Below are 20,414 nucleotides of genomic sequence, written 5' to 3' on the forward strand. Positions count from 1 at the left end.
GGGGTGGGAAACCCATTAAGATGGTCCACACTCAGGAATCTGAGGGATTCCTGAATGCTCTGTGGGATTTTCAGGGTGTCAGAACTGATGATCCTGTCAAGGCCTTAGACTCATTGAAGAATGAGGAGATTAGATAGACCATTAATATGATCATTCCCGAGTCTCCCTTCTGGTGGTATTGAGCATGTGCTGGCCTTCCGGGAAGTTGTGGACAATGAAGCAGGTCAAAGAATGGCTGGAGTACAAATAGTGTGAATCTTGTCCCAAAGACAAGCTGAACACCTATTTGAGCACCCCATTGCACCTACTGCATGATAGTGGGTGTTTAGTTTTCCACTTCCATTGCATCCTCAAGTAGCCATCCAGCAGAGTTGTTCCAATTGTACATGGATGGTCCTTGTGCATGGGATTCTCAAGCCCTCAGGTACTTGCTGTGACAAGTTTCCTAGGCACTGTCAGGGTAAAGTCACTCCTATACATGGATGTCTTAGTCGAGACATTTCCTAATGGGGTATCCAATGTGCTGTCTGATCTGGTATTGTGTGATCACTTGCTGTTCAGGTCAGAGGATGTGGACAAGGGCCTTTAGGCTATCCATATGAATATATCCCCGCTCCCTTGACCTCGATTGTTGTGGCTGGTTCAAGGGAGCCAGGGACTAGGTGGGTTGAGGGTATGGTTAATACACTACTTTAAAAGAGACGGTGGTGAATCCAATCCCCACCCCCTCTATCACATCTTTGTATGCCATCTTACTGTTGTCACATATTGGCTGGGAATATAGGAAACTGTCTTACATCAAATAAGGAAGGCTCAGTGTTATCTACTGACTGTGGCTCTCTGTGGTTTCAGATAGGGGAAATTCACAGCCCTACCTGGATAGGACTGGGATTGTACCTGTTATCTTCTGTATGCAAAGCTGATGCTCTGCCACTGAGCTGTAGTCCTTCCTTCCCTTTGTAGGGGAGAGAATGTCTGAAGTGAAGCGCTTGCTCTACCAGTGTAGGCTGCACTGTTCTAAATGACACGGGGAGTCTACACACACACCAGGTCTCCTCCTTCCAATACACCAGGTCTCCTCCTTCCAATACAAGCATGGTGTCATGGTTACGGTGTTTTACTAGAACCAGGCAGATCAGGGTTCAAATCCCCAGTCACTCATGAAGCTCACTGGGTTACCTTAGGCCAGTCACTGTCTCTCAGCCTCACCTACCTGACAGGGCTGTTGTCTGACTGAAATGGGAATAATGTTAAGCATGTGTACCACCTTGGAGGAGAGGTGGGATATAAATAAATGAAATAATTAAATGTGTTATTGAGCAGTTCTTAAATCACAAATAAATCTTGTTCTCTGCAGAACAAGAATCAGATCCCTGTAAGTAAAGGAAAACGCATTAAAGATTTCATATTGAACCACACCGACATCATAAGCCTTTTCCTACACAAACAGCAGGCAAAGGGGCAAAAAGAGCTCCTGGATTATATTATTTTAGTCTACTGGTGAGATTGTTATACGACTGACGCTCCCTCGTATGAAAAAAACCCTTCCTCCTGGTATGCTAGGGTTTTTTTGGGGGGGTTAAGTGCCACAATTTCCTACTCCTGGGGAAATGTTCAAATGTGTGACCAGCTTCCAACCACCTGCACCTGCAGTGTGATGTGATATGTATAAACCAGGAGCAATTTTACCCTCTCAGCCTCTGTGTGTGGGAGCTAGGCTCTTGATATGTGTGTGAAATAGGCAAAAAGAAGGTATCTTAAGAGCTGAAGGCATTATAAACCATACACAGCAGAGAACATGGCACAGTCCTGTGAATGTCAATGACCCTTTCCTAGGCATGGGATAAGTAACTATCCACGACCTCATATATGTAATTCTCAGGACCCTCTGTGCAAAGACATTTGCCAGTTGCCCGCCATATCTTTCTGCTGAAAACCTGCAAGGTCTGTCAATCCCAGACCCTTCCATTACAAAGACAGCAGATGCACTTAAAGTTATGAAGCCCAGAGTAAGCAAATCTAAAATGTTTAATCTATTATTAATCAGACAGTTGCTGAAATGATAGGGCTCTGGGGGACTTGAGAAAGACATCAATATTTATGGGCTCGTTAGCAAATGTTTCTCTCTCGTTTTTCTATTTATCTTTAAAGAGGCAGCAGGAGTATGAAGGATGTTTATGTTTTATGTCATTACATAAGGAGGCAATGTCATGTTTGGGGACAGGAAGATTCAGTACAAGGTTCTGAATATTAATCACAGAAATCAAGTGCTGGAGCTGGTATCAAGTCTTCACAGCCTTGTAACCAAGTACTTGAGCATTTCCAAAGGCATCAGGATATACCCAAATCAGAAAGTTGAAAGGTGGGCTTTGAAAAACAATTCAGTAGCCACAAGTGTGCTTTGAACTAAAGATCAGGTGATCTCTGGCTTACAAGTAGAATCATAGAATTGTAGAGTTGGAAGAGCCCACGAGGGTCATCTAGTCTAACCCCCTGCAATGCAGGAAGCTTTTGCCCATCATGGGGCTGGAACCCACGATTCTGAGTTTAAGAGTATCATGGTCTACTGACTGAGCTATCTCAGGATCATATTGCAGAAAGGAGTCCAAGCAACCCCTTAAGACTGGATATCCTTTAGAGATGCCTGCCCTATTGTTGGTGAATGCTGGCTCCACAAACTGTTCATTCTAGGTTGGATAGGTTGGGGATGGTTTAGACCCACTTTGGGCATCTGAATGAAATCCCCAGATTGCTCTACAATATTTTTATCCCACTTGATTGCCCTATAATATATTTATCCCACTTTTCATCAGACCAGATTTCATAATACAGCATAAAACAGTTATAAAGAAACACAAAGGAAGCGGCAGATAAATTTTAATGCACACTGCAACTTGCTCAGTTAAAACATTACAATCTATTATCATGCTTCAATAATGTAAGTGTTGGAGCCACTTCAAAATGATTTATGGCTTTAAAGGTAAGATCCAGGCACTCAAATTGAACCAGGTAGTGAACAGGCAGTCAATGAAATCCTTTTAATGGTAGGACCATCTGGATGAACTAGGCTGCACCTGCCAAAATTCTGAGTTGAATTCTTTACCAAATGAAGCTTCTGAGCTACCTTAAAGGCACTTATTCTGCCAAAAATTTATCTTGCATTTTTCAACCATTCTCAATCAATTAATGAGAAAGGACTTTCATTCTAAAATTATCAAAGGGGAGAGAAAATTATGTAATGTTATCATAGTTTGGATGCCAGATCTTGATATGCTTAGCTTACTTTCTGGGTGGCCAAGAAGTGTTTGTGGGTGTCTTTTCTTTCATTCCTCAAATCATCTCTTCAGTGTATGTGTTCTGCAGCCTACCTGGGTGTCTGTGCTTCCTGAAAGCCCCATGATGGCTTGGTTGGACTTTTCTGTAAGTTCAGTAGGTAGGGATGCCACCTATTGGCCTCTGTTCATTTTTTCAGCCAAGTCTTAATTTTAAAGAAATCAGTGAAGAGAAGGGTTTGGATTTTTTTTAAGGTGAAAAATGCATCCCTTAAAACCACTGACTGCATTGGTCTCAGATACTCAGTAGCCACCTCCCAAGCTTAATACACATCAGTTAAAACCTAGGGAAAGAGGTTGTTCTTCCTATGGGTCTTTTTGAGATCAGGAACTGCAGGCTGCGTGGGAGGCTGCAGAGCCCCAGAAAAATGTTTAATGGAAGGAAAAGCACACATGGCTATGGCCACCTCACAGTAATAGAGCATGCTCAGTCCACACCTACTTGTATAACAAAAATCAAAAGAAAGCCTGAAGCATGCTGTGAAAGAGGAAGAAAAACAGAAGCCTCTTTTGCTTGTGAAAGAAACTTCTGAGATGTTAGAAAATGGGTTTTGGCACAGCACTACATAGACATTTTGCTGTAATCTGATCAGAAGTGTCAGGATATATGCCCACACTAATACGATAAAAGAAATATAAAGTTTTGTGTGGCAGGACCAGGAATGCAGCACAAACGAGTACCTAATCATGAAAAAGAGTTCAGTTGTCCCCACTCTGCCAATTCTCAAGCAAATCTCAGGAAAAGATTATATTTTTAAAAAAGCAAAAATAGGCATCATCTCTCTTTCCAATGACTTGTTCTGCTTGAAAAGAAACATTACTGTGAGAGAGTACATAGACCAATAAAACATTTCTAACTCTCTCATCTTCCTGAAGATTTCAAATTGTTTCCCTGAGTTTGTAAAGTATTTCTGGAAAGCTGAGCATGGCACCAAGCAGAGACCTATTGTTTACAGATTTCATTAGCTTGCTACTACTGTGGCTGCTCACACAGTGTCTGGGCTGCAGGACATCAAGAATGCATTCAGCTTTGTTTAGCTTATAAAGTGGTTTCTGACCCCTGGGCATAGAAGTCTATTGTTTGCCAGTTGAGTCATTTGCTGATGTTGCATCCCTTGAGGCCTTCTGCTGATATTGTTTTCTGCTGTCTAATGTTCCTTGTTCTCTTAGTCATCTATTCCAGTTTCTTCACCTATGCTAATATTATATATAATGGCTTCACGCCCACGTAAGCACAATGTGATTTGCCTCAGAACCTATATAGAGAACTGTTTTCCCAAACTCCACAGCTGGAAGGTAGCAACACAATATGTTCATAGTGAGTTGCAGCTAAGTATATGGAAGCACGGAGGCGTAGCAAGGTCAGGTGGTACCTGATGTGGGGGGGGGGAATTGTCAACCTCCCCCCCACACACACATTGATAGCTCGGGGTAGGCTTGGGAGTCGTGGGCGGACGGCACTCCGAATGTCATCCCCGGGCGCGCCACTCGCCCGCGACTCCTAAGCCTCAGCCAAACTGAAGGCAAAGCAGCACAGCTCCCCTCTTCCCCCGACGGCTCGGAGTAGGCTTGGGAGTCGCGGGCAGGTGGTGCGCTGAATGTCACCCCCCTCAGCGATGACACCCGCACCCCCTTTCCTACGCCTCTGTGGAAGCAGGCATGCTCATAAACACTGGTCTTGTAATACTCTACTTATTCTCTGCCCCTTTGAAAAAGCCAAAAGGACTATATGTGAGGCCAGTCCTAGACCAAATGACACCTGCTCCATTTGTCGAAAACCTTACTTTTTATTGCATTTTGACGCATGATTGATCCCTGTTGTTTAAGAAGAGACATTTGCAAACGGGAATCTGCAAATCTGTACTTAATCATGCTATGTGAACAGTTTGTACTGTTTGTTTCAGCTGCTGAGTGGATCCTTGAGTACATGGTCCATGACAGGCTTCACCAGAGCTCTGCGCTCCCTGAGTCTGGCACCCTAGGCAGTCGCCTTTGTCACATGCCCGTAAATCCAGTCCTCGGTATGTCAGAACTGATCTTTGGAAAGAGAGACTGATATGCGTATTCTTAACCAAGAGTGTGGTTGTTTGTCGCTGTGGAGGGAAAGCCGGCCGTATCTGAAAGCAGAGGGAAAGCATTACTGTGACACATTTAGGGCTGCTGCATGAAGCACACTGAGATGGCTGACACAGTAAATGGGGATCTTTTGTATGTGCATGTCATGCAGCAAGAGGCATTACAATGCCTGTCACTGAGAGGGAAGGATTATTGCACCTGTGACAGTCTGAGAAGGATTACCATGCCTATGATATGGGGAGAGGGATTACAGCACCTTTGATATAGCAGTGCGGTTTACTCCGCATATGGAAAGGCAGAGATATGCAGAGTGAGGGAAGTTCTTTATGTGAAGGACAGTAAGAGCTTTTTAGCAGCTTTCCAGCTTCTTTACATATGAGAATTTCCGGGAGTTGCAAGTTGACTGGGAAAATTACTTTTTATTTTTGACATTCCCCTCAGGTATCTATCCTCTTCCCTTAGTATTAAATATATTTCTCTCCTTATTTATACTTCTTTTCTCAGTACTCAAATGTTCTAAAACATAGCTGTGGATCATCGTGTGCAGGCATTGCATCAGAGGGGGATGGGGGTTATTCCAGGGCATATTTTTTCTTCATTCACTCTCACTTACCTCCCCAAGACATAAATGGTTGTCATAGAAATCAGGGAGGAGTTCTTGAGAGGAATTTCTTAAATTCCTCCTCAACAGTTGCCTCCTACCTCCTGTGGAGTAATTCCTGCAGTAGTTTGAAGCAATCGGCAAAGCAATCTCGTCTGGCTTCATGGAATACATATAGCAACACATATTTTCATGTTCTGAAGATGAGAGGTGTGATTGCAGGAGATGGAGGTGAACATCCCAAAGAAAAATACAGTGATGTTGTCCATGGCAAACAAAACAGAGTATGGACTGCATAGTCACTCAATGCCTTTAGTAAAAAAAAGGGGGGGAATCTGGCAAATACCAGGGGTATGCTGCAAAGGGAGGAATGGAAGCTGAATGGATTCATGGAATTGTATATGGGAAAATGTTCACTCTGAAAAACAAGCAAATCTCTCTGTGATCTTGTGGCAGATCTGCCCTTAGCTGCCCAATAATTCTGCTTCATAAAAAAGCTTAATTCAATCAGTTTCCCCTTTTTTAAAACAAGCATTTCTCCTTGATTTTCCACCATATCGTGAATTCTCTGGTCTCTCCCTGTGAGTCACTAAAAAAGGAACGTTCTCTTCTGACCTTTTTCCTTCAGCTAACCTTAAATTGCTGGGTGCTCTATGTATTGATGAGTAGAAGCAGTATTTTTACAGCTCACCCCTTTCTCTCATCTTCTCTGACTTCTCGTATCAGTGACTCCCCTTTTAAGGAGGGAAACCAGAAACCCTTTTTAAAACATGCTTTATTATTTTGCCATCTCTGGAACTCCCAATGACCTAAGACCCCTTCATGTGCTATGGTAGATAGACATATTAAGGAGGTCCACACATTGAAAGGTCTAGCAGCAGCCTCCAATATTGCACTGTTTCCTTGGTCCCATCCACAATTAGGTGTGGGACTATGGACATCTGAAGAGGGGAAGTCTATGTTCATTAACTTCAGGTAAAGGTAAAGGGACCCCTGACCATTAGGTCCAGTTGTGGCCGACTCTGGGGTACTAGAATACTGTACAATTCCAGAAGTAGGCCTGTACAAGCAAACCTGCTTGACTGATCATGCTCAGAGCTAAAAGGAAAAAGAGGAAAGTATTGCCTATGCTGTGAAATCATATGATCGACACCATTTCATGACACTAACAGTTTCAAAGCATTTCAAACATTGGGAGTGAATAACTAGACCCTGTTTACATAAATGATAGAAGGCTTGGAGACCATCTTTATGCCAATAAAGAGGGTTTTCTGTTTCTGTGGAATAATATTTGTGAGAAATATATTGTCATAATGGGGAAAAAATCCTTTTTAGGATCTTAGAAAGAATGGCCTTGTCCTAACATTTGTGGCCACTCAGACTGTCACCAATTTCAGAGAGGGGAAAGCTTCTCAGTTGACCTCCTGAAACTGGTGTAAAACCCAATAATACAGTTTAGGAAACTGTTACATAAGAATAATTTTATATAGTTCTGGCCCATAGTGAATACACTTCTTCTATGCAGTGGGCATTTTGCCTCTATTTCATGAACACTATCCGGAATATATCAACTGTGTGGTGCCAAGCATACTTCCAGGGCTTGGCAAGTGTCTCCAACAATGTTGTCAGAGTTGACATGCTGTGAAACAGATATGAGAACTTGCCTCAGGGCCATTGTGAGATCCCATATACCACTGGAACAGATGCTGCTGCATTTGACTGCGAAAACTCATCCGCCCTGCCACACACACACACAGTTCCTTCTATTATACATAGATGCAAATTGATGTTTAAGCAGCTGCAACATGCAGGCTATTTTGTGACTACGTAGCAAAAATTCTTAGCTCATTTGCACAGCTTACTTATACCCCATAAATGGACACACAAATGCTGTTTCAGTATGTAGAAGAAGTTTGTTCAAACATTTAGAAGCCTGCTGGGGATCGTTGGTTCAGTTTTTTTGCCTCTAGATGTAGGCTCTCACAATCACCACTGCACATTTAAATCAATATTCTTATATTATTTGAGGACACAAAGGCCTAGCCAACCTTTTCATCCCATGTTGCACTCCCAACAAAAACTGTCCCCAAACAGCTATTTAGTACATGGGGGATGTGGTTCGGTTCATGCTAGTAAGAGCTTCTCTCCCCTGTCAAAGAGAGCTTTGGGGTGGATTTTCATCAGGACCCCCAGTGCAGGCACCTTGTTGCAAGAGGAGATCCTGACTGGGGCCCCCAGCAGCTGCTATATACAGTGTTTGAGTTAAAACAAAAACAAAATATTTGCGCAACTCCAAGTGTAAATGTCACATGCAGCTCTGGCCTCAGAGTGTTCAGATACATTTTCTCAATAACCCTTATCTCAGACCTGTAATGTTGATCAGTACTTCTATCCTGTTGGGATCGAGACTGAAGGAACATATTAAGCCTGTTGCAAGTAGCTTTAGAAACATCCCTGACTAATATTTGGCCATCTTGGGTCATTTTCACAAACTTGAATTTTGTACACACACACACACACACACACACTCCTGGAAACTTAATACTATCGCTTTTTAGCTCGGGTGAGATCACATCACCAGGAATGGAGCCCATCAGCATTTTTCTCCTGTGGATACAAGATCAGGCATTAATACAACAATGCATGTTTTGAAGACCATGTCAGTTCACAGGAATAAGGTCATACATATCTAGGCACTGGCTGTTCAAGGCAGCAAAGTGGTGCAGCAGTCAGATTGCTGAGCTAGGTCTGGGGGGGGGGGACGGACTCGGGTTCAGATCCCCATTCTGCCAACATCTTTCAGCCTAACATACCTGATAGAGTAGGGTGAGGAAAAAAGTTGGAGGAAGGGCAAGGTATGTTGCATGGAGCTAATTGGAAGAAAGGCAGACTGTAAATAGAATACATGTATGTATGAATAAATGAATGACTTCCAATCCCTCATGTGGACCGGTTAGATGAACCCATGATGCACCCAACTATAGAAGCTTTGTATATCCTGTTTGTTGAAGCCCATTTTAATTGTGCTACAAAAAAATCAGTCCCCGTGTCCCAATTGAAAACTCATGAGATCTTCAGTGAACCTTTACCTCATGGATTATATATTCTCACCTTGCAATTTTATGATCTGGAGAAATTACCAGCTTCCTTTTTCGTCACATTCTATATTTTATTTCATGTTTGCATTTTATCTTCTTGCAATATCAAGAAGAAAGTCACACCCGGTTGGAAGGTGTTAAGAGGAGTCCTTCTCAGTGTACAAGAAATTGGAACAAATTAGCATCCTTCAAGCAGCTTCTGTGAGTTTTCTTTTGTTCTTTCTGCAGAGGTTTTCCTTAAAATTTGTAGGTTTTTCCCCCCAGGCGCAGGAACTAACTAGTGAAATGCTATTTGCATTCCAAAAATTAATTCCTAATATACATGTAGAAACAGTGCCAATAAGCCAGACTCCAAATGTCAAATGGCAGTTGACTTATTGTATGTACTCTTCAAGTTGCTGTTTGAAGTGAGCATACAATTGTTTTTCTTTTTTTAAAAGAAAAATCTTGACAGTGCATTTATCTGGAATGTTTATGCAATTTCTCTAGCTCTCTGTTTCTAGAGTATCTTCCTTCACTTGCTAAGAATCTTTATTTTCCCAAAAAGAGGGGAAATAGAAGAAACAGAGATAATATCTAGTTCAGATAATATCTGAAATAGGGATGTCCAAGGAAAAAAAAATCAGTTCATGATTCTTTTCTTTTTCATATTTATGTCACTTATTTGTTCAATTCTCATTTGCTTTGGTAGTCATTATTTGCAATTGCATTCATTTGGTTATGAACATCTGTTTTCTTTCATTAGTTTACTGTTTTTACCATTTCTTCCCACCATTTGTTAGTGGCAGGAGCTGCAGAACATACATACACACATACCATATTTTTCCGTGTATAACTCGCCCTCGTGTATAAGACGCCTCACTATTTTTAAAAGGTAAAGGTACCCCTGCCCGTATGGGCCAGTCGTGTCCGACTCTAGGGTTGTCCCCCATCTCACTTAAGAGGCCGGGGGCCAGCGCTGACCGGAGACACTTCCGAGTTACGTGGCCAGCGTGACGAAGCTGCTCTAGCGAGCCAGCACCAGCACAGCACACTGAAACGTTTTTAGGGACTCACTATTTTTAGGGACTCCAAATTAACAAAATGGGGGGAGAGTTCCCAGAGTTGCTGAGCTTTTCAGGGGGGATTGCCCAGAGTTGCTGATCTTTTTTGGGGGGGGGGTCGAAAATCGCTCACCTGCCTGACCTCTGCTGCCACTCACACGCATCACAAAAGCCACCTATTGTCTGTCCCTCACTGGCAGAAACCTTCAATCACCCGCCCAAATGCTGCAGTGACAGCAAATCAAAACCAGCCCTTGCCACAGCCACCAATAACACACCCAATAGCCGCTGACAATCTCTGGCTTGCACTAGCAACCAACCCAACTTCCCCCCTATGCATTATCGGTGTCCTAATTTTTTACATAATTTTTAAATTAAAAAACCTTGTCTTATACATGGCAAGGTATGGCATATGCTGCAGATCATATCGAACCAGCCATTTCTACGGGAAAGGAAGCTTTAAAAATGGAAGCTCTGCTGGCAGCCACTACTTTGTCCCATCCAAAGCACCCCCTTAATAGCAGCATCTGGGGTGTTGGTGTTCAGAGTGGAGGGCATGGCAGTGACCAGGAGTGGCCACAGAAGTCTGCTTTGCTCTTGCTGAAAACAGGTAAGCTTCTCCACTCCTAAATGGTACAAATGAGGAACAAAGGGATTATCAATGAGAGTCCTCAGTGAAACTCTTGTACTTACCCATCCTTTCCCAGCCATTCTGCATTTGTTTGGAAACAAATTACAATTGAACCAAATGGGCCCCTTTCAAGTCCCATGTTTCATTTATTCTACTGTAAATAGAAAATGCTATTAATAGCAGTGGACTGGCCACAGGCCTTTCATTTTAGGTCACACAAGTGTCCTATGTTTAGATCCATCATTTCACAAGCAAATAGAATTTTTAGGCCTTGCCTATTTTTTATTAAGATTCTGATCTACCTCAGCAGGGGCCCAAGCTCTTTATAATTGGATAAGTGATTTATTTATTTCTTACATTTTGTATCCTGATCTTCCTGAAGTAAACTCAGAATATCACAAAATAAACTGCCGCCACTCTCTGCTCTAGCAACAGGCCAGGAACAAACTAAAAATAATGATAAAAAGGCCCAGTCCTTGTTAAAGCAATAACTCAAAATGTGCTCAGAGACCTATTTGAAGACCTTACCTATGCAAGAGTGTAGGTATAATGAATTTTTGGCATTTAGAAGATTGACTGATCAATCCTGTTCTCAAAGACTTTCAAGGGCAGTCTCCATAAAGATTGCATTCCATTTGAATTAATTTTATTCAGAAAAAATCCTCTGTATGTAGGGCAAATCATTTCCCCCAACTATTTTGAAGTTTTTAATTAAGTTTTTAATAATTGAAATGCATTAGATGTGGGAGGTTTTCATGCATGCCCATATAAATCTGTGAGTGTTAGTTCTGCATTTCCCACCTAGCATTCAATGGAATAGTGGCCAGATTATTTGATCGTTCAGATGTCAAATATTTTTTTCCAGAAGTGGAATTAGGCTAGTAGATAATGGCATGTCCATGGACACAACAGAACAGATTGAAGATGAGCCTATGAAACCAGCTATACTATAGCAGCAAACAAACAAACAAAATAGTAGTTTGGTTCTCAGTGACATGCACTTAAAGGTAAGTGTGCTTTAAACTGCCTAGGAACACTTACTAGGGACTAAATAAGTCTTATTCAACTTATTGGGATTTTGTTTAGAGCAAGCACCATGCTACACATGCATCAATCTTATGTGAGAGCCAGTGTGGTGTAGTTGTTAAGAGCGGTAGATTCGTAATCTGGGGAACTGGGTTTGTGTCTCCGCTCCTCCACATGCAGCTGCTGGGTGACCTTGGACTAGTCATACTTCTTTGAAGTCTCTCAGACCCACTCACCCCACTGAGTGTTTGTTGTGGGGGAGGAAGGGAAAGGAGAATGTTAGCCTCTTTGAGACTCCTTTGGGTAGTGATAAAGCAGGATATCAAATCCAAACTCTTCTTCTACTACTCTTCTGGAATATGTAGATTACATAGTACTTGAGATCTTAAGGCTGCAATCCTATCAGCCCCTGGAAGGACATCCCAGGGACCGTAGGTGATACTGGATCTCTCTCCCCCTGATGTCCAAGCTTATTTTTTTGACAAGGGTCATGAGTGGGTAAAAACAGGTACAGTGGTACCTCTGGTTGTGAATGGGATCTGTTCTGGAGGCCCGTTCACAAAATGAAAAGCCCTCAATTTGAAGTGCCGTATCTGCGCAGGTGCATGGCGTGATTTAGTGCTTGTGCGCATACACGAAGCGCGATTTAGCGCTTCTGCGCATGCACAAGTGGCGAAACCCGGAAGTAACCCTTTCCGGTACTTCTGGGTCACCGTGGGACGCAACCTGAAAAAACATAACATGGAGCAAATGTAACATGAGGTATGACTGTAGATGCACTGGCAGAGGAAGGGCATGCAATGGGTGTGGGCCGCCCCGGGTGTCATCCCTGAGGGGGGTGACATCACTGTGCTGCCCCCCCCGGGACACTCGCCCCACCCCTGCGGTTGGCTAGTCCCACCCCAGGTTGCACAATATGTGCGCCGCTCCATATGCCAGAGCAGCTAGCTCCACCTCTGCGTACATGATGCTGACCTGAGAGCAGTGGCTATCCATATTATTTCATTCATTTGAAAAGCTATAATCTGTTTCTTCGTGAAACATAACAAGGCAGCTTACAACATGTAAAATGCAATAACATCACTCTATGAATATGCATTAAACATAATTGAAAACTAAAACATCAGTAGATACTGGTTCGTTTAATGACAAAATTGCATTGTGGTGCCCTGACTGAACAGTGAAGTTTTCAGAAAGATGGCAGGAATGGTTCCTGCTGAACCTCAACAGGTAGGGAATTCCATGGGCAGGTCAGAGTTCCACATGGGGAATCACCCAAAGTGCCCTTATCAAGGGATCTCAGTGAGTATAAGGGATCAGGGATTCAGGTGCTCTGGGTCCAAGTTGCTTAGGGCTTCGTGAATTAAGATGAGAACCTTGAACCCGATAGAAAATTGGCAATCGCTACAGTTTTCTCAGCCATGGAATAACATATCGGCAGTAATCTCGTACTGTGAGCAGTGGGTCCACTGCATTCTGCATTAGTTGCACATTCCAGATACATGTAAAGCATGTCACCCCTGGCTTCTGGATCCCCACCCCCACACAGGGTTGCCATGTGCCCTCTTTTCCCAGGACTCATCCTCCTTTTTTCAGGGGTAGCATTTGAGACAAATTGCATTTATTTGCTTTCAATGGCCGTCATAGCGTCCTCTTTTTTGCTCTTCAAAATACGGCAGCCCTACCCATGAAGCACTCCTTTGGGTCTACAGACCCAATTCACAAATGCAATCTATGGCGAAAGCCTCTTTCTTCACGTCGAATCCTTTCCTGGATCAGGCCAAAAGTGTCTGGTAGCATTTTATGCTTGGCTTACTTAAGCCCTGAGAAAACCTTTACAATGCCGCATTCATATTTGCGCTACACTTCTTGCGATATGCAGTGATGGATCTGTAAATTATAGCAATGAATCATTTCCTGAAGCTCTCCTAGCATGTGAGATTTTGCCTGAGGAATCAATCCTGCCAAGATGAACACCCATGTGGAACAGTGCTTTCTGAGACAGCTTCCACTGACTTTGTTGACAGAACAGGAATGTGAGACAAGAAATCTGGGTTTCTAGTGATGGATTATAATACTGGGAGGAAAATAACAAATCCTTAGCAAAAAAAAATCATCGGTGAAAATATTTCTGTAGAAAAAAGGTTGTTGTGAAAACCAGGCAACAAATCTATATTCCCTACTTAAAGGTAAAGGTAAAGGTACCCTGACCATTAGGTCCCGTCGCAGACGACTCTGGGGTTGCGTACTCATCTCACTCTGTAGGGAGCCAGCGTTTGTCTGCAGACAGCTTCCAGGTCATGTGGCCAGCATGACTAAGCCGCTTCTGACGAACCAGAGCAGCACATGGAAACGCCGTTTACCTTCCCGCCGGGGCAGTACCTATTTATCTACTTGCACTTTGACGTGCTTTCAAACTGCTAGGTGGGCAGGAACTGGGACTGAACAACGGGAGCTCACCCCGTCACAGGGATTCGAACTGCCAACCTTCTGATCGGCAAGCCCTAGGCTCTGTGGTTTAGACCACAGGGCTACCCACATCCCTACTTACTCACATCCATATATAGCTGTGTCAATGTGTGCTTCTTCTTTTTTTGGAAGTTTATTATTATTATTAACTTTCTGGGGAACCAGTGAGTGGCCCCTCTTGAAGAGGTTTGGCCCAGGAAAAAGGCCCCTTCCCTTCAGCCTGCTCCTGGGTTCTAACCCTGTGCTGCGAGGCTCCAGCAGAGTCGTTTCCAGCACTCAGCCTCTCTTGTTCATAGCTGCTTGTGTTTGCATGGAGTTTCACGTAATTTCAATGTGTCTGCGGACAGTGTTTGGCCACCAGGTAACAGGACTGGGAAAGGGTTCTTTCTGTAGCATTTTCTCATAACACTGGAGAATATACTGTTATAACTTCTAACTATTACAACTTTTTTTCTGGCACGAGAGAGGCTGCAGGGGCAGAATGACCTCGCTACATTTCAAGCCGCTAAAAGTATACATGGCCTAGTACACTTTAGAAGCAGCCAAGCACACTGAAAGCAAACTGTGTGGTGGGTTAGACCCACCCCCCCAACATGATAAATCAGTCCTTCTAATGGCAGTTTGCAAGCAAAAGAAGAAAACTTGGCAAGCCTGTGAGTCCCTGTTTGGCTTGATGCAACACAATTGTACCTGTTTTCATCTGTCAAGAACTGCAAGGCATGATTAATGTCACTGCTCGGGCTGGGTTTTGACAGTGTCTGAGTATGAAATATCGAGGGCTCCTAAGCTCTTAAAAAAGAAGGGAAGAAGAAAAATCTGCCACCTTCCTCTACGCTACAAACGGCTGCCAACACCAAGGAATATTGATTATGCAAAACCTTCCCAGGGAAATGGAGAGAAAACCCCTGTCTTAGAACATCAAAGCTTTCACGTTGCAACCTGTAACAAGTTCAGAAACAACCCATTTACAAAGCCTTCATCAAAAGAGAACCTTGCGCCGGAGATAGTTGCAGCCTTTTATGTCTCACAGAACTGCCACAAATGACTGTTAAGGGAAATCTTCAGCACTAAACTGTGTGTGCATGTGTAGGAAACCCAAGTTGTTAGTGACAATATTGTTCCTGCTCTTGCATTTTGTTCCTGCTCCCTACTTCCTCAGAGATCACTCAAGAAAATGGCTCCCAAATGGAGGGGGCTGAGGGGTGAAACATGTGTGAGCTGATGGCAAATTGGAAAGGGGTTGGAGTCTCCTACTCCCTTGAGTTTTTCCTTCCTTCATTTTGCTATGGCCTCCCTCCATCCTTCCTTGTTCTCATTGTGGATTTTTGCTAGTCCCCTCTTATAAAGTAGGAATTGCAGAGAGGGGTGGATTTCTTGATTGGACATTGGGATTTCCCACACACACACACACACTCCATACTGCTGAGAATAAATTTAAGAGGAATTCTGGAGAGTGCCATGGCTTAGTTGCTGTTGGAGCATTAAGACTGGGCAGATTGGGGACAGACGCTTTAGAAAAACTGAGGCATTGTTGTGTTATGAATACCCTTTAGCAATATGCCAGTGTTGTCTGCATAGTGAAATTTGGGGGGTCCCCATCAGCCCTGACATGTGCATTTGGAGTAATGCTGGACAATAGGGTCTGTGTGCATTGAGTTTATACTCAAGATTCACATAGCAAGGAGGGAGTTGTTTCCTCCCCATTCTTTGTTGGGCAGCCACAGCCTGCCACGCTATCACATGCTCAGGGGGCTGAGCAGATGCTTCCCTGCTGTAGTTAGATAAAAATCCTAACCTACCATACTTTGGGGCTTCAGTTAATTTGGTTTGCAGTTCCTCCAATGTGTCATTTTAATAAATAAGGCTACTGGGTGGGATTCAACTAAGTTGTGGCATGCATGGAAGGACTATTTGTGTAACAGGACTTTCCCCTCTCTTTCCCCCACCCCCTAAATCTGCTCTGGAGAGTCAGGGGAAACCCATGAACAGGTTTGGGGTGAGGGTTCACACAGGAAGGGAAAGTATCATTGCACGAGTGGACCTTGCTCTGTGTACACAAGCCCTACTTAGCGCTATGTTGAATTTCAACCTTCATCCCAATGTTTGGTCTCATGAGACTTCTTTGTGGGTGTGGGGGCAAATTATATTCATTCCCTGGAAGTTCTGCTGTTATATAATGGATGCGACCTCTGACTCTCTTTTTACTTAATAGGAGAGCTGTTTCATGCAGTAATAGGTTACAGCAATCTAACAAATGCTAGACATGTGTGGGCTATTGTCCTTCTGTGAGTTGGGTTCATCTGTTAGGAAGTCATTCTTCAAAGAAACAGAAAAAGGTGCTTGTAGCTTTAAAGAAGTTTTCTTTAATAGTTAGGCGTGACATTCCAGGATGATTGGTTAAAGCTGGGGATGAAAATAAAACAGAGGAAGTTGCAGGGTGCACTGTCTTGCACGAGGAAAGAGTACCCACATGCTGTGAGTTTATACAGCAGTGGAAAGATGTATGTAAATAGCTTTGTATATAAGGGACCCCTGACCCATTAGGTCCAGTCATGACCGACTCTGGGGTTGCGGCGCTCATCTCGCTTTATTGGCCGAGGGAGCCAGCGTACAGCTTCCAGGTCATGTGGCCAGCATGACTAAGCCTCTTCTGGAGAACCAGAGCAGCGCACGGAAATGCCATTTACCTTCCCGCCGGAGTGGTACCTATTTATCTACTTGCACTATGACATGCTTTTGAACTGCTAGGTTGGCAGGAACAGGGACTGAGCAATGGGAGCTCACCCCGTCATGGGGATTTGACCCGCCGACCTTCTGATCGGCAAGTCCTAGGCTCCGTGGTTTAACCCACAGCGCCACCCATGTCCCTATTAGCTTTGTATAGTCGCAACTAAAATGCTTGTGAACCAGCCAAGAAATAAAGTAACTCTTGACTGAGTATTTTGCACAAGTCTCCTAGCCTCTTGTCATCTGCTGCCAGGAAGAAACTATGGTGTAAGCTGTTTAAAGCTGGTTTCTTGAGGGGCCACCACACATGCAGATAAGTGCAGTGAAATGTGTGGGCAGAAACTTCTAACATCATCAACTGTTGTTGATGGGCAAGTATGCACCTGATTTAGGGCTTTAATGTAAATGTGTGGGAAACAATATTCTGTCCCCAACATGCTAAATTGAAAGGGGCTTATGTGCGTCTTTAAACCCATATAGACAATATATTCACACTGATCCCACAAGCTAAATCAGAGGTGGGAAAACAACAAATGAAGATCTTGAAGCACCTTCTGACCTGGTTTTGCTTCTCACCTAGGTATGTCTTTACTGGCAGCTATGGAGGCAGGGGTGTTGTGGCTCAAGATGGCTGAAGTTGAGCAGTTCTTGCTCCCATTACAGGCTCCATAACATAAAACAGCAAAACTAATGATACAATGGTACTTTACCATTATGATGAGGGGTGGATCATAACATGTATTACTAACTTGGGTGTCCCTTAAAGTAGCCAGTTGTTCACATGGATATGATCTGTCAAAACATACAGCATTAGCCCTTTCCTCATCGTTGATGTCCAAAGATATTAAATGCTTGGAGAAGGAATGGAATTGTGCCTGATGTTTCCAGTGGTTGTTGTTGCTCTGCCCCCAACTTAATAGAGAGACAGACACTACCAGTCAATATGCCAACACTGAGCTCCCCCGTTCCAAAACTGGAAATTTGGTTGGGAAGAACTATTGTACTGCTTTGTATTAACCAGCTGGTTGGAGCCCAGCCTTCCACTTGTTTGGGGAAGTGATAATTAACTGATAGAAAACTAATAATGGAGATGCATGAATCGCTCTATTTATGGTCCATGCCATTTTTGCAGGTGTTCAATAATGTCCCATTCAGTTGCTGCATTGATCTGTTGTTGTTTCAAATCACACTAAAAATTTGCAGTCAGTTGTATTTTTAAGTACCATATGTATTTTTAAACATATTGGGAAATATCCAGTGTGAGTCATATTCAGAGCCGACCCACTGAATCAATGTCCTTTTGTATTTAATTTTAATGAGTCTGTACTTAGTTGGATATCACCCATTTCCTGTAAAAAAACAACCCCTTTCTAAATATATTTTCTCTCAAAATACACATGTTAAAATGTGTTTTGATATTTTGTTTTATTTTAAGCCAGAAACTGCATTCAGGAAGTGTGAAAGCCAGGAAATAACTAAATTTGAATATGAGTGTTAGTCCAGGATGCCAATTTGTGCTGGAATTTACAAAATTGAATTCCTCAAACACTACTACATATAAAAAAGATAGCCTTTACCTATTGCATGTGACTATTCCTAAAGGTTTCAACACAGTGATCCCATGGAGCACACTATGCTTTCATTGTTTTATTATGTGTCTATTAGACCTTATACTTTTTATTGTATATTAACCCTTAGGGTTTGCCCTAATGTTTTGAAGTGACGCTCATCTTAGCACTGCTCACATCCTTTTTTCCCACAAGAAAGAAAAGACATTTGAGGACATCTCGGAGCTCTCCTTTGCTTTAATTTCTAGGCAGACAGGAAGACATTCTCCTGTCTGCAGCAGAAAGGAGCTTTTTGGAAGGGATGGAGTGGGCCATACCCTGATGAAATTCCCGTGAACAGATTGAGCGTAGGAAGAGTCTTTCAAGAGGAATCCATATGCTGCTTCCGTCTTTGCTTCAATTAGTCTCCACATGAGAACATTACAAGAATTGAAGGCAAGTAACTGAAGCATTACAGATAGAGATGGGGTTATCATTTGAGAGAGGATGGTTGGAAATGTGAAAAAACCCTCCCACTCAAATAGGGTGACTCCAGTTTGAAGGAGTCATGGGCTTTCTAATCCTCAAGTTTGAACTCCATTATTCATTCAGGGGCATTGATACAGTTATTGTCACCGCACTTCAGCAAAGAGATTGCAGCAATGTCGAAGCTGGAATTTGGCAAGTTCATGGTGGATAAGATTTCTCAATGGCCCCTGGTATTCATTCGTTCGTTTTCTTTGTATGCCAGTTTTCCACACATACAAAAATCATGCTCAAGGTGGCTTACAACGAAGAAGACACGGGAGCTTTTCAAACAAGCACTACAGAAACAAATTCATAGTAACAATTTTGTAAGATAGCAAAACAATAGCAAATATTCTAACATAACAAAAAGACCACATTTCAATACTATAAATATAACAAGACTACTAAAACAACATGCAGCATCCAAAAGCAAAAGTAATAAGGGAGCTTCACAGTTTCAGCTTAGTCCTAGACACACTCGTCCCATGAAGTTGTTCACAGTCCCTCTCCTGCAGCCACTTGCACCCCTCCCATCATATATAGCACTTCCTGAATAACTGTTAGCAGAGGCACTTAAATAAACCAGGAGGAGTCCAAGGAGAAAATCCTGGCAAAGCTCTAATCAACAAAAGAGTAAAATAGGAGACAACTTAACCAGAAAGAAACAGAGGGGCTGTGTGTTTTTGACAAGCCTTGTCAAACTCAGGGAGAGATTCAACTAAAACACCCACAAGTAAACTCTACTGCAGCTAGGCAGCCTCTGGAGTGTTTGTTACCTCACTAAAGATCATCCCATGCATCCCTTTGGCTTACTGCCAACAGAGTTATTAAATTACACAGTGAATGATATCTGCTGTTGCACTTTCAGCAAGAATAGGATTGGGAGAGCTATTGCATTCAGGTCCTGCTCGTAGGCTTACCATAAGCATCTGGTGGGCCACTGTGTAGGCCCTAACGGTTTGGTCTGATCCAGCCAGCCTTTTTTTTAAAACAACGCTCTTCCATCTGCTTCACCTCCTGGCAGTTCCTGGAAAGCAAAACACTCTGATTATCGGTTACCAATAAGGAGAGGCCACAGGGGGCCTCTTCTGTACACATGGGAGACTTCTGCTGTCTGCTACCTCCCTTTCCCCAAGGTAAAGGTGTGATTTTTTCCCTTGAAAAAGAGGGATGGCGTAGTGGCAGAGAAGAGGATGGGTTGCCCATGGGATTTTTAAGCTGAGCACTTGGAAGCATCCCTCAAGGTTTATGAGAATGATCAATATGTAAGTTCAAAATCCTGTTTTATTTTTTTTAAGCTTATCAGGAGGGGAGAAAGAAGCATTACTGATACAGA

General features: G+C 43.0%; 1 protein-coding gene and 1 long non-coding RNA gene across 8 annotated transcripts in view; one reads left to right on the forward strand and one right to left on the reverse strand.

The window, feature by feature from the left end:
• Positions 1–20,414, forward strand: part of GRIA1 (glutamate ionotropic receptor AMPA type subunit 1) — a 205,297-nt gene that overhangs the window by 73,325 nt on the left and 111,558 nt on the right. The window lies entirely within an intron of this gene.
• The window catches only part of LOC309364252, a 34,312-nt gene continuing 19,019 nt past the window's right edge, over positions 5,122–20,414 (reverse strand). The window contains exons 3-4 of the long non-coding RNA XR_014165783.1: positions 19,999–20,105; positions 5,122–6,319 (exon numbers count right to left, since the gene is read on the reverse strand). This is a non-coding gene — a long non-coding RNA (uncharacterized lncRNA). The remainder of the gene's footprint in view (positions 6,320–19,998; positions 20,106–20,414) is intronic.

The sequence above is a fragment of the Podarcis melisellensis genome (genome assembly GCF_964234715.1).
Source record: "Podarcis melisellensis genome assembly, chromosome: 2".
NCBI lineage: Eukaryota > Metazoa > Chordata > Lepidosauria > Squamata > Lacertidae > Podarcis > Podarcis melisellensis.